We start from the raw sequence: 14922 nt of genomic DNA on the forward strand, positions 1-14922 counted from the left end.
TCTGTGTTTCAGTATTCATTTTTTGTTGCAGTCATACGACATGGATAAACTGATGCATAAGACTTATTATGACCCCGCTGGACCAGGGGGTTACGGAGGTATCAATAAGCTACGAACAGCCCTCGCACATAGTGAGGGTGCAGTACCTCCTCTGAAATATATCAAGAAATGGCTGCTGAAGCAGGATCCCTACACTCTGCATGTACCTGCACCGATACATTTCCGCAGAAATAGAGTATTGGTTAGTGGGGTAGATAGACAGTTCCAGGCTGATTTAGTGGATATGTCAGAGTACGCACCCGAAAATGATGGTGTGCATTTTCTGTTGACGTGCATCGATGTATTCTCAAAACATGCATGGGTTCGTCCATTACCGTCCAAGAGGGCTATCGACGTCGCTAAAGCTTTTGGTGATATTCTCAGCGAAGGGCGTATCCCCGATAAATTGCAGAATGACGCTGGTAAAGAATTTTATAACAAGATCTTTCAGCGTTTGATGGAGCGGCACAACGTCAAACATTTCTCTACATCTAACGAGACCAAGGCCAGCATAGTGGAGCGCTTCAACAGGACTCTGAAAACCCGCATGTGGAGATATTTAACAGCTGCCAACTCCAAACGATATGTGGATAAACAAATAATGAGAAAACTGTGTTTAATACGCTATACAAAACCACTCAAGAGCCGTTGGTGGTGTTTAGATATGATGTTGGTGACACGGTTAGAATTTCAAAAGCCAGAGCTACATTTCGAAAAGGATATGAGCAGACATTTACAGATGAATATTTTGTAATATCACAACGCATAGCAAGGTGTCCTCCAGTCTATAAGCTGCAAGACTATGCAGGCGCCCCTGTCCATGGAACATTTTATGAGAAAGAGCTACAAAAAGTTATAGTGTCTAAAAACAAAGTGTATAAAATAGAAAAGATTATAGATAGAAAAAGGGCGGGGTCTAAGAATCTATTATATGTCAAATGGCTGGGATGGCCGGATGCCTTCAATTCATGGGTAGCTGAAAAGAGACATACAACCCAGTATATCCAGAGTGTACTATGGATAAGGAGGTGTCTGGGGGTTTCTATGTGACTCTGGTGAGTAATGCGTCGGCAGGGATCTACCCACAAAATAAGATATGGAATTTTAGAACTAAATTAGCAAAATCTATACACACCAAGCAGCCCTATGAAGTAGGCCTAATTGAAGCTCAGTACCCATGCAGCTGGCATAGTTTTCCTACCGAGGACGCTACGATGACCGTTCACGATGGTAAAACGAGTCATAGGACATCATGTCTATTAGTTGGTGGGCTTTATGAGAGTATCGGATCGTTATTACTACAAATCAACAAGACTTGGGCCAAATATGATCCTGGCTGTAGAGTTATACTACATCATGAAGGTATTAGAAACCGCATATATGTAGAAGGAGACGATCACCTATCGCTCGTCTTTAGAGGAAAACTGGCTGCCATGCTGGGGTTCGATGCAGGGGTCAAGCTACCAGCCCATAAAACGTATGCAACATACGCCCCCCATCCCACCGATATTCATGAGGGGTGTTACAACATGTTCATATATAGCGACATTGTCGACCATCAGTTGGTCGGAGATAGTTATGTCCCCCTGCTAAGGAGTATTAATATAACCGACACCAGCAGGAGACACTGCATTCACATGTTCGACAAGCCGCATTACGTACACGTAGCCCGAGACCCTCTTGGAGATATTGAAATTGATCTAAAGTCTGACCAGAATACAAATATAAAATTCACATATGCTAAAGTGATACTCAAGCTGCATTTTAGACCTGTAAAACAGTAGAATTCATAGCTCTATCTAGGGATGAGGGGGTATAGACCGCCTTACGACGAGAACAAATATGTTCAGTATTATTTAAACCAAGCAGGGAGTGGGCTACCTGGCTATGAGGGTAGCAGCACACAATATGGAGCCTGCATCGGAGGGATGTTCCGTAGCCTCTTTAGAATGGCTATTCCGTTATTTAGGCGAGGGGTTAGCATGGCAAAGCCTCATCTGAAGACTGCTGCTGAACATATTATAGGCGACGTTATGACCAACATAGCCCATGCTGCATCTACGCCCAAACAGCTGGGGTCAGGCATGAGGGTATATGCCAGAAGAGCAACAAAGTATCCTCCTATAGGGGCTGGGCGTACCCGTGCACCGGCACGACGTCGTAAACAGAATAAAAGATTGGCATCTATCAAAAAGAGAGCCAAACCTAAAAGGATCAGGAAGGTGTCAAACCGTCGTTTTAGAGGGGCGGCTAACGATATATTCATCTAGTATAGCAGGGGCTGAATAACAATGGCGTTGCTACATAACATGTCAGACGAATGCATTAAGAGCGAACTGGATCTCTTCTCCCTGCCGATGACGCAGACTTCGATAGAAAAAAGTACATATATTGAAATACCCCCGCTATCGGCGCTAACAGATGGTGGACCCATAGAGTTCTTTGTATCGGCCAGTAGCGAAGACTATATAGACCTAAACAATACGTATTTACACCTGAGGATCAAGATTACTAATCCTGATGGAACAGACTTGGCTCCGGCGGCACCCGTGGGACTGATTAACTATCCAGGATGCACGTTATTCTCCCAAGTAGATATTACTCTGGGTGATAGGCTTATCACCCAGTCGTCAAACACCTATCCGTACAGAGGCATTATAGAATGCCTGCTAAACTATGGAAACGGGACATTAGACACCCAATTTGGCTGTGGTCTATTCCAGAAAGACACCTACGGTCATATGGACGATATTCTTCCTGGAGGCCTCAATCTAGGCTTAACGACTAGGAGCGAATATACGGGTCGAAGTCGTATAGTCGAACTGATATCCCCTATACACGTCGATATGTTTTTTCAGGAGAAACTGTTGATTAACGGAGTTGATCTACGCATGAGATTCATTAGAGCAAAAAATAATTTCTGTCTGATATCCGATGGTGCTGCGGAATACCGTGTATCTATAGTGTCTGCAAATGTTTTCATTAAAAAGGTAGCGATAGCACCAGGCATCAAGCTGGCCCATGCCCGGGCGTTAAACCAAGCTAACGTCAAATACCCCGTTGATAGGGTGTGTCTAAAGAATGTATCCATCGCTGCTGGCAGCAGAATATGCACACAGGATAATCTATTTCTAGGACAAATACCCAAGATGGTTATTATAGGTTTTGTGAATAACGAAGCATTCACAGGGAGTTACGCTAGGAATCCTTTCAGATTCCAGCATTTCGGCATTGAGTTTTTATCCCTATACTGCGACGGTCAGGCCTATCCTGCTAAACCCTTCCAGCCTGACTTTAGAAATGGCCTCTATACCCTATACCTATATAGAAATGGCCTCGATATCAAATAGACGGCAGGTGTTGTTGGACTATTACTGAAAAGACATTGCGATATGAATCCTATAGAGCTGACAGCAGTGTGTCAGAAAATGGCACACAAGGCTTATTTTCTTGGTGCGTTGCCGTGTAATCATCTACCCCGGGAAATTCGTCAGAGGCCTGCAATGCTGGTGATCAACACCGAACCTTCACACATGGCCGGGGCCCATTGGCTAGCTATATACATTACGGCTGAGAGCCAGGGATACTTTTTCGACTCCTACGGCAACCCTCCCTCATACTCTGAGTTTCCTGAGACCATACAGCGTTTTCTCGATCAGCACTGCATAGATGTAGTTCATTCTACACAACAGGTCCAAGATCCATCAAGTACCGCATGTGGGCACCACTGTGTTTTTTTCTTGTTTAATATGCAAAAAGGTGTATCCTATCAAAAGTTTTTGAAAATGCACGGAGATAATCTACCCCGTAATGATGTAAAGGTTTATGACTTTGTTGGCCGTGTACAACCTAGTGTCTGTAATGAACATGATATGTCATGTGTGCAGTCATGTATATGCGGATGTAACATGTAACATGTGTTGTTTTTGGTATGATAATAAAAAATAAAACAATGATTTGATTACATTTTCAGTCGTACTGTTTTTATTTTTAAGGCTATAACATATACATAAAGATACATAAGAAATTCAAAATGGTATCCACTCGACCATAGGCATTCCAGGGGAGGTAATAGACGGCATTGGCTGATTACGTTTCCTCCTTTTACCAGATGAGACAGGCATAGCTGCCGCCGCATAGTCACCCTTAGTTGAGGGCGTATACTTATACATGTCTACAGTTTGTCTGAGCTGTTTATTAGGGATAGCCGATAGCGGTATATTATTACTGGCTAAAAATTTCAGAAATATATTCCATCCCTGTGGTCTGACAGATTCAACAACATGGTATGGGGCGGTAACATTCTTTAACAGATCAAATATATGGGACCCCTTAATAGTTTCGCCTTGTAAAACGAACTCCCCCTTGTCCGTCCATGAGACATTTTTAGATTTCTTTAAAGAGTCCAGGATATGTCTGGTGTTGCTCTTGCTTCTGACGGGTATATGTTTCATTATATCCTTATAAATATGATCGCCGTTGCCATCATCGTCATCAACACCATGCTGCTCCGCCACAGGTGTATGAACTGGGCCCCCATCCGCAAGTGACAGAGTTAATTCTCCATGCTCACGCTGTCCTTGTTTCACCATGGATAGATAACGCTGCAGGACCGCTCCGTACCTGGCAGCTTTTTCATATAGGTCTATCGGGAGTGTTCAACACCATCGCAATGGCCTTATCCAGCTCATTTTCAGCAGTCTGTCTAACAGAATCCCTGGGTTGGGTATGCTTCAAGGCATCGAGTTGATGTTGAGGAACTAGATACATCTTGTGCGTATGGTCCATTATAATCACCCTCCTCTTGAGAACAGGCTTGTAAACAACGGTACGCCACAGACAGCAGGGGTAGAAGGAATCCACCAGTCTGATTGATTAGTCTTTTCTTTCTAGATAATAGTACATTTTTATTGGCGAGTATTCTGAGGTCCTTCTTTCGTCTACGCAATTTCGTATGCTGACGGGGGGTTAGTGGTATTTTGCCTTGTAAAATGTTCAAGGCTATTTCACACAGTGAGTTGATAAAGTCGGTGTTGGCTGTGTCCTGAGGATAGCTTTACGCTGTGCTGGAGGTGCTTTATATAGTTGCTTAAGACGTTCACGATTTCTGCTTATACGTGAGGACCTGGTCTTTTGGGGCTAATCACTTTGCTCTCTGAGTGTATACAACATGCCGGTCCGACAATATATATGTTCTAAGTCTCATGTTGTCTGGGGTCATGGCTTTAAAGTCTACAAGCAGATACCCATAAGGCATGTCGGTAGCGTCGTTAAAGGCTTCTAGAAAATATTTTGTCTTACACGGAAACATCTGTTTGGCTATCAGCATAATCTGATATTTGTCACGTGGGTTCTTAAACAAAACCATGTAATTGGTATTTAGACTGATTGTACGGCTGGTTTTACCCTGCATGAATAAATTCTGGACCAGATACATACAACTGAGATTACGATGGTGTACATATTTGGTAAAAACGTACTGAACCTCTAAATTACTGCATGCGTCGTTCATCAAGTCGTCAATAATGAGCAGATTTCTAGTATGGACTGGTAAGACTGTATCATCGCATAGAGATTTGGGGATCCCTTCTATAAAGTGAATGTTCCTTATTTTAAGCAGATCATCGTATATGGGCTGCCAGCATGAATAAATATATACTATATTTTCAATCTTTTCTGAGAATAACGATCCATATTTTCAATGACTGTTTTGACAAAGTAGGTTTTGCCGCTGTTTGACAGTCCCGATACTACCATGCTGAACGGGTGCTGTAGCCTAGGATCAAACGTAGCGTGTGCAACAGCCATCTCTGCGGTCTGTGTGCATCCCCTCTGACGGACGGCTGCCTTGTGACCATAGAACCGTGAAACATGTGACGGTTAACATTCTTTATTAACACATGCATGATTATTAACACAGTCATTCATCATTAATGCATGACTCATATAAAAGTATATACAGATACATTATGATACATATACATTTAACATGTGAATCCTGTATATATACCCCCTAAAATACAGAATGATTCAAATAAAAAGATTAAAAGGAGAAGAACACATGGATCAATTTGAAAACAATAAATCAAAACAAAATAGTTAATAACATGATTATAGTATAGTATGAATTGATTTTCTTAACACAATATGCATACCACCTCAAAATACAAAATGAATAATATAAAAAGTTATAAAAACACTATAAACACTATAAACAAAATGGTTAATAGCCGTAAGGAAGCGTAGTGTAGTCGGGAAAAACCCTGCGTTTGTTGTAAACCACCCTAAGTCGTTTAACCACAGTAGCGTTTTTAAGCAGAAGCTTATTCTTATTCCTTTGAATGGTATCTACCGTGGTGGTGATGTCGCGGGTTTGCGGCCGATTGTTGACAAAATCATCTATTAGACATTTCAGTGTCTGCTTGGTGACCACTTTAGCATTTGCTGCATTTAAAGTCACCCCTTTGCATTTGACTACAGACTTGTGCTGATGTGTGGGGTAAGCATAGCTTTTAGGACCTGTTGAGACATATTCGCTAATGTAATCCTCCTGCTCGGTACCATACCGATCGCCATCATTTATCTCGTCGGTCAAGTCGCCCAGATAAGGACCTAAAGGGGGTACCTAATCACCCTCCTTAGAAACAAAAATGATGCCGTCTGTGTCACAATAGAGGATACGCTCCTGTAATTTGTCTAGAAGGTCATAGAGCATGAGCCTGGCATGGGCCGTAGTCACAGCCCCCACAATCACGTTAACATCCCGAGCCCTTTCGAGACGGGCATCTTTGTGTTTCCATTGTACAAGGGCCACCTCATCAGCAACAAAACAAAAGTGGCTAATGTGATAGCTGTCGCTGAACATGAGCTGGGTGAACCTTTCAGGTTCAGCAATGAGCTCACAAGTGGGTAGGTCTGGGCGTAGCGAAAAGCGACCCCACAGGCTGTTGAGAATCAACTTGTTGCAATTACGCATGGCTTTGTTAACAATCATGTTGTCGTGATCCAGCTGTATGCCTTCCTTAACCAGATAGTTTTGCACATACGCCTGCTGTTTCTCCTCAGTATCCACTGTGCTGGGGTATCCTGAAGCCTCCTGTTTACGCTTGAGAAACGTTTTGACATACCCTTTAAACAGAGACTTTGACCTCTTGGGGTAGTGCCATACTTCATGCATCTGTATTATCAGATACCCCTTTTCTACGGCCTTTTGTACCTCTAAAGTCACCCATGTACCTGTCAGAGCCCTTTCATCGTCGCCGTGATGACATGCGTCTGTCTGATTGAGCGCAGTGGCACATGTACCACAGAGGGGGAACATCAGCTTCCCATGACATCTGTAAGGGAGCACAGGATGGTAAAGACCTCTGGGGGGCAACACAGTGCATTTGACAATGCCGAAATACCCATCCAAAGGACCAAAATTCCTGAAAATGATCTGGGGGTGTCCTATAGGATATGGGCAGCGGGCCTGTACTGTGGGGTAGAGAGAGGTAAAGTCATAGTAGCGTATTTTCTCACCGGGCTCGGCCTTGTGGTACATTTTGATGGAATTGGTGCGACCCCCATAGAGAGTCGCGAGGATCAATCCTGGGTTGTATCTTCAGAGTAGCCAAGAATGCCTGCACTGCAGCATCTGTCTTTTTCAGTCTGTGCCACTCACACTCCCACATGACCACAACTCTTAAACCATGATCTCTTTTGAGGGCCGTGACTTTGAGGTGAAACTGCAACCATAATTCACCATAGGTCTTTTTGACGACAGGATTCTTGTGACCAGCGTTGTAGCAACGTACACACCCATGATAAAAGCATCCTGCAAATTCATAGGCTGTGTTTATAGCCGGTGCATATCCATCTAGGAAGAATGGACCATATTCAGCCTCCCCGTGCTTGAGAGCGTGCTGAATCTCCAGGTTATTGGAGTGGGATAGATATTCAAGCCACTGGATGGATGCACATGAGAACGACTTTTGCTTTTTCCGATAGACCCCCTCGTAGGTCAATGCCAAGACGTTTTTTTTCAAGAACGACTTTTTGAAGGTGGCCATGCACGCCGAAGCCAGAGTGGCATTTGCAAAGGGGTCTATAGTTGCACACTCTATGAAATTTTCCCTGTAGATCCCACACGCCGTGTGCAGGATCCTCACATCGTTGACACAGTAGCGGCGCAGCTGTTTCTGAAGGTCACATTTTTTGTGCCTTACAGATCTGTACCATATAGCGAAATCTGTCTTTTGATCGCTAGTCATGGAATCATAACCATAATATGAGATCTCAGGGTATGCACCGACATAAGACTCGTTGGTCCGCGTGTTAAATTTATGAGGAAAATGACCTTTCGCCATATCTTCAAAATCCAACGCCTCCGGTGCTTTAGCCAACCGCATGGGCAAAAAGCTAAATGAGTCGACCCATCTCTGGCTGTAGGCATCATCGCGCGTCATAACGACTCTGCTACCCTTCATGACTATAAAGGGTATAATACCCTGCTTGGTCATGTATTCCAGAACGAGATAGCTGTCGAAGCCCGATGCGTTGTGTGCAATGAATGTAAACAACCTATAAGCCCCTGTTCTGTAGCGTCTCACAAACTCTCCCACGCAATCTGTACCGTTAGCATACCATTCCTCGCCTTCAGAAGTCTTAGCAGCAACAAAGTTTGCTTCGTGTCGACCCTCATGCACGCGCGTTTCGAAATCATAATATATGTAATCATTAGATAAACGGCTATTATCATCATCGTCATCTACAGGTGCAGCCGTCGTATAACGGCTCCCCCGACCTTTGCGTCGACCCTTGCGCTTGCGTTTCTTAAGGCGGTCGTACGGCTGAATAAAACATTCATGTACAGTGTCGCTGAGTATCGGTTCACCGCAGTGATGACACTTTGACACGCTGCATACATGCCCTTTATAGGCCTCCTCCTCCTCCTCCTCCTCCTCCCCCCTCTTCTTTTTCTTCTTTTTCTTCTGCGGTATGATATACTGTCTACAACACCGATTACAGTATTTGATCTTTTCACATGGTATCATTTTATGTACGGCAGAATGTTGCTTATGTATGGCGTAGCAGACCTGCGAGCGGTATATACGACTACAGTCCGTGCACTTTATAGTACGACCTGCCAGGCTATCGCACACTGTCAGACACACATTGCAATGGACCGGGCATTTGTGGAATAGAATTCCCTCGTGGGCCTTGTAGCAATATTCACACACATGTCGCGTACCAAAGAAAGCCGTGCGGTTCACTATACGATGATAATGGTTATCATGTAGGTACAACCATATTGTTTTAGGATGTTGGCCCGTATGCGTCTGGAACATCTCCAGCTTCTTGAATGCATCATTATGATGAAATATCAAGATTTTAACATCTAGATGTCTCTCAAATTTGAAAACATCCGAGAAACCCACAGAGTGATCTGGACCGTACCCCAGCTCGCTATGTAATTTGCGAGCCGCCTCCAAATTAGTCTCGTCGGGCACTGTACAGCCCCCGGTTACCCCCTCCTGCAGAAAATGTATCATGCATAGTGAGAAACACGAATTGTTATGTGTGTTACTAGGTGTGTAGAGGTTTAATTTCTTCTTGTTTATGATCTCATCATAGGGAATTGTTTTTAACTTCAGACGCCCACCACCCCGTTTGTTATGGACCCCTGTGACCACCAGCTCTGATGGTGCGGCCACACCAGACGCGTATCTCGCGTAATTTTTACGCGAGATACGCGCGTAAAATGTTGCTTGACCATTTTGTGTCAAAAATGGTCACATACGCGCAATACGCGCATACGTCACTCGCCTAGATGAGTCCATGTCCATGCAAGTGAACGGAGCGTTCCCTCTTCGTCATAACTATCAAACCAAACATCCTTCACATTCACCGAGCGAACATTACGAAAGTAAAATGCACATTTCTCGCTAAAAATGTTTCCATAAACGCATTTAATGGCGTAACGTTAATGTTAATGTTACTATTTCCACCCAGAATAAAGAAAGTTGTCGGCCGTGGCTGCGCTGGAGTCCGAGGTAGGAAACCCCAACGCCGCCGTGTTTGGGTGATAGAGTTTAGATCGGGTCAGATTAAATAATCTCGGATATAAATAACAATAATCGGGTTAAATAACTTCACATGGTGTGTCTGGTGTGTTTCCCAGCAGAGAAATAGTCCGTTGCTTAGTAACCAGAGACTCTGTCCATGCAAGTGAACGGAGCGTTCCCTCTTCGTCATAACTATCAAACCAAACATCCTTCACATTCACCGAGTGAACATTATGAAAGTAAAATGCACATTTCTCGCTAGAAATGTTTCCATAAAAGCATTTAATGGCGTAACTATGCTAATATTTCCACACAGAATAAAGAAAGATGTCGGCCGTATGCTTCTGTCCAAGCTCACTACTCTCTGCGAGTGACGTCCGGTCAAGCTCAACGCTGATTGGGCAATGCGTGTCTCGTCAGACGCGTATCTCGCGTACTTCGCGTAAAAAGTTCAATTTTTTGAACTCTTGAAATGTACGCGATATACGCGATATACGCGCGTATAGCGCGTATTGCGCGTAAATATACGCGCCACATACGCGCTATACGCGCGTAAAATGTTGCTTAATACGCGTAATACGCGCGTAAACCAATGGTTCCCTATGGAAAAAATGGCGATTTCATACGCGAAGTACGCGAGATACGCGTCTGGTGTGGCCGCACCTTAACACATCATCCGTCAGACCTGTGTCGTTACTCTGTATGACTTGGCTGATATGATCCATAAACAAATCCGCATTGTAATCATCACCTGCCACAAGCACAGCCTGCACATCAGCTGCCAATGAAGGCCCTCTCAAAACAACGTTTAAGACGCTACCATCGGCTGTACTCTGTGAGCAGTTTGTTATGACCCCCGACAGCCTCTCCCTGATCAAATCAGGGACCTCTTGCACGTTTACAAGGGATATACTTCTCAGATCAATGGTCTGTCTAACCTCAAAACCGTTAAAGCGGGGAAATAATCTAGTATGCAACTCGTCATCATCATCACCCGCCGCCATAGGCGCAGGTGTACCATCATCACCACCATCATCATCACCACAGCCAACAACATCAGCACCGCCATCGTCACCATCAACATCAACAACACCGCCACCACCACCACCGCCACCGTCCTGTATATTCGACTCTATAGAGTCACCAGTCCTGCCCCCTGCAGCAGCCAGGGGTTCCTGAAAACCCTCGCCATCCCCTTCGTCACGTTGCGACACATGCAATACATCTATCGACGATGTTATGTCTATCTGAGTGGCTATGTCTAGCCTCTCTTGTGCACTAGCCAGCCACCCATCGACAGTGTTAAGTACATCTCTGGTGTATGCCGCCGCATACAACACATTCCGTGTGTCTAAATCCCCGGGGACATCTAACCCCACACACACCTCCCCGCCATCTACACATGGATCGTTCGAAACATTTATCATAGCAGCCCTGTCTAATGCATCCGTCATTCTACTCCCCCATGCATCAGCAGCAATTAACACTTGTCTAGTTCTAGCTATGTCGGCGCGTATTTCCCGCATGTCTAAACCACCTTCAGCACTCATGCCCCCACCCCCCACACGTCCTACAGCCAGCAAATGAGATGTATCGCCGGTTGCATCATACCTCATAGCCATCTCTTCAAGTTCTACATCCATAATGCTACCCCCGCTATCAGATCTACGCCGTCTCTTGGGATTTACGTCTACAGATTTGAATTTCCTTTTTCTGGGGCTAATAGCTTTATGCATTGTGTTCAGCTATAGTTTTTATGCCAATAGATAAAAAAAAAAAAAAAAAAAAGTTAGTCAGATATTAAAAGAAAAAAGTTTTATTACGTTCAGTTTAAAACAAACAAAAATACCCTCTCCACAGAATAAACGAAAAAGTAAACAAACAAAAAATAAAAAGAACACCCCAAAACCACAAATCAAATACTAACGATTCATCGTAAGCTTATCCAGTGCATTATTCATAACAGTCATCCGGGCAGACAGGGCCTTGTAGGCCCTGATGTTATCCTGCGCCGTATCTTCAATTAGCCATATTTTCCGAGCTATATTAGATATCTTAGGCCCCCTATCCAAAGCCAGAGAGTTAACACGCACTGCTGCCTCGACAGCCAAATTCTTCTGCTGTATTGATTCTATAGCCAGACCATAACGCACTAGCTCGGCTTTCTGGGATGCAATAGCACGACGATCACGCGCTATCTCGGCCTTGATGGCCCCGAGTGTCTTGAGTGACTGCTTCGTTTGCTCTTCGATAGCCTGAAATCTGATGTCATTACGTTTCACAGACAATGCACCCAGTTTACACTGACGACCAATGGTTAAGGCATTTACATCAGCCGCTGTAGTTACCAAGGTTAATTTATCAGCACAATCCTTACAACATTTGGTACATGGCCCACCCGCAATGTATTCACCAGCACCCGCTGCACCGACAGGTAGGAGCGTAGCCATAGCCCCGTAGGCGTAGGGACTCACAGTGCCTGGCGGATCGTGGATAGAGGCCTGGATGATGGGTAGTGATCCAGAGGCGGGGGCTGCAGGCTGATGGTTTACAGGTTCTGCCCTGGCGGTACCCCCTACGGAAGTAGCTGGAGGGTCTATCCACTGAGCTGGAGTGAAGTCGAGCTGTTCCAACAGCGCTGAGGGCCACAACGGAATGTCGGCGAGAGCCTCGATATCCTCATCGGTCAGTTCTGGTAGTGGTGCATACTGAGGGTCACCAAGGACTGTTTGTAATAGAAATAGAAATAGACATAATCATTATCACACCCCGCATGTTCATCCCACCTCTATAGCATATACTTTTTTCTTTAATTTCCTACCATGCTGAATGCATCCATCCGGCTGTACAGTAATGGTCTCTGCAGGCGGCTCAGACACATGCACATCCACCGCCCCGACCACTTGTTGTTTGGACTCAGACCATACGGTCCCTGGCTGCGCGATTTGAGGGTTTATGACTGCCTGGGGAACCACGTTAAAATTCTCTGGAGTTAAAACACTATCAGCGGTGTCCTTGCGTCCCTTTTTATACGGGATCTGCTGTTGCACCACTGTTAGCGGCGAGCAGGGTAGAGGCAGAGCACGGTTCGGTCTTTTAAGGTTTTTCTTGGTTAGACGGTTTGATCCAGGGGTCCACTGTTTCACACTATTCACGATAGGCACTATACGTAAACCAATAAAAAAACAGAAAATACAAAAGTATACAGGGGTTAGGGATGGCTGGTCTTTTTTATTATTCATTATTAAATGCACAATAAAATAGATGTAATACATGTATGAAAATAGCGTGCGTACTAATAACTCACCATGACTACCACAGGCCTCCACATTGGTCCGATCTCCGAGTATTGTTCTTTGATTATTCAACCGAATATCATATGCACCTGCTACACCTCAGAAAAATACGATTTATCGGTTATTCTAGGCATATATTATAGCCGATAATAATAATAATGATAGAGTGAGAGGGATCTATATATTATACGCTGCTATAAAATCATCTTACGTGCGCGTGGACCCTGATGCCTTTTCACGCTCTCATAGCCGACGTCAGAAATCACTGCGGAAAAACTATGTATCAATCAGATATGGGCCGCGTATACACATGGTCATAGTCATGATATAATAATAATAATAATATATTACACTCATATGAATACTTACAGTCAGTAGGCATAGTTGCGCAGGTTGGAGTAGCTGTTTTTTTTTTTTCTTCTCTTTTTTCTGCAGCCGCTATGACGAGTCTACTAGCTTAGCCTAGCTCTCAGACGTTTGGAGGATCAGGGCTATGTTCATTCTGCACTGGGTCGATATATACCCCCGATAGATAATCACCAGTATACCCGACCCTCCTACCCCCGGTGTCATGACCTCCTGACCAATAGACACACCGTTAGTGCGCATGCCTAGATACCAATGGCCTACGCCTACTCATTCACACAATAGACTATCTACTATTGATAAGTACGGTTAATACATATATCTTATAATAAACTAAATTAATAGAACATCATTTAATAGTATCATGATAACTCCTAATATGTTGTCTAAGTGATCCACAGACGGACCCGCATATGGTGAACACCTCTTTTAACCCTGATATATCACATTATGAATACCCCCTATAATACGATGACCTCTATACACATATACATACATATATATATATATATATATATATATATATATATATATATATATATATACACATATATATATATATATATACACATATATATATATATATATATATATATACATATATATATATATATATATATATATATATATATATATATATATATATATATATATATATATATATGTATTAGGGATGGGCATTTGAAGAAATTTCCTTGATCGAGCATCGCTAGAGTTATCGATCAATTATCGATTAATCATTAACTTTTTTCTATAGGCTATATTGAAATTCCCGTTGGTAAAAATACAAAATGTTTTTATCAATTAAATCTTTATTACAACAATAATGTATGGGCCAAAATGAATACAATAGTTAACTTGAAGACCTACATGTTTAACAGTTTTAAAATAATAAATACAGGCATTATAGGTTATAGATGCGGCGCTCGTAAAGTCCGAACAATGGCAAAGGCTCGCAACAAAAAGATGAGCCACGCCACCCATTTACAAACAATTAAATGAACTACTATCTAAAAGCAATACCTTATTGAACATACAAGGCTAAGATTTCACAGTTTCGACAAAATAACGACTCCGAGAGGCACCAAGCCGAAAGAAAAGCGGAGCGAGAGACGACACATTAAAACAAAAAGAGCGACTCACGTTCGGTGGTGACTGTCCCTACTGTCTAACTC

General features: G+C 43.5%; 1 protein-coding gene across 1 annotated transcript in view; it reads right to left on the reverse strand.

The window, feature by feature from the left end:
• Positions 1-14665: 14665 nt before the first annotated feature.
• Positions 14666-14922, reverse strand: part of LOC115535222 (zinc finger BED domain-containing protein 1-like) — a 1700-nt gene continuing 1443 nt past the window's right edge. The window contains exon 2 of the mRNA XM_030346241.1: positions 14666-14922. This exon is cut by the window's right edge and continues 541 nt beyond it. The gene's annotated coding sequence lies outside the window, so the exon portion shown is untranslated.

Source organism: Gadus morhua, chromosome 2 (assembly GCF_902167405.1).
Source record: "Gadus morhua chromosome 2, gadMor3.0, whole genome shotgun sequence".
In the NCBI taxonomy this organism is placed as follows: Eukaryota; Metazoa; Chordata; class Actinopteri; order Gadiformes; family Gadidae; genus Gadus; species Gadus morhua.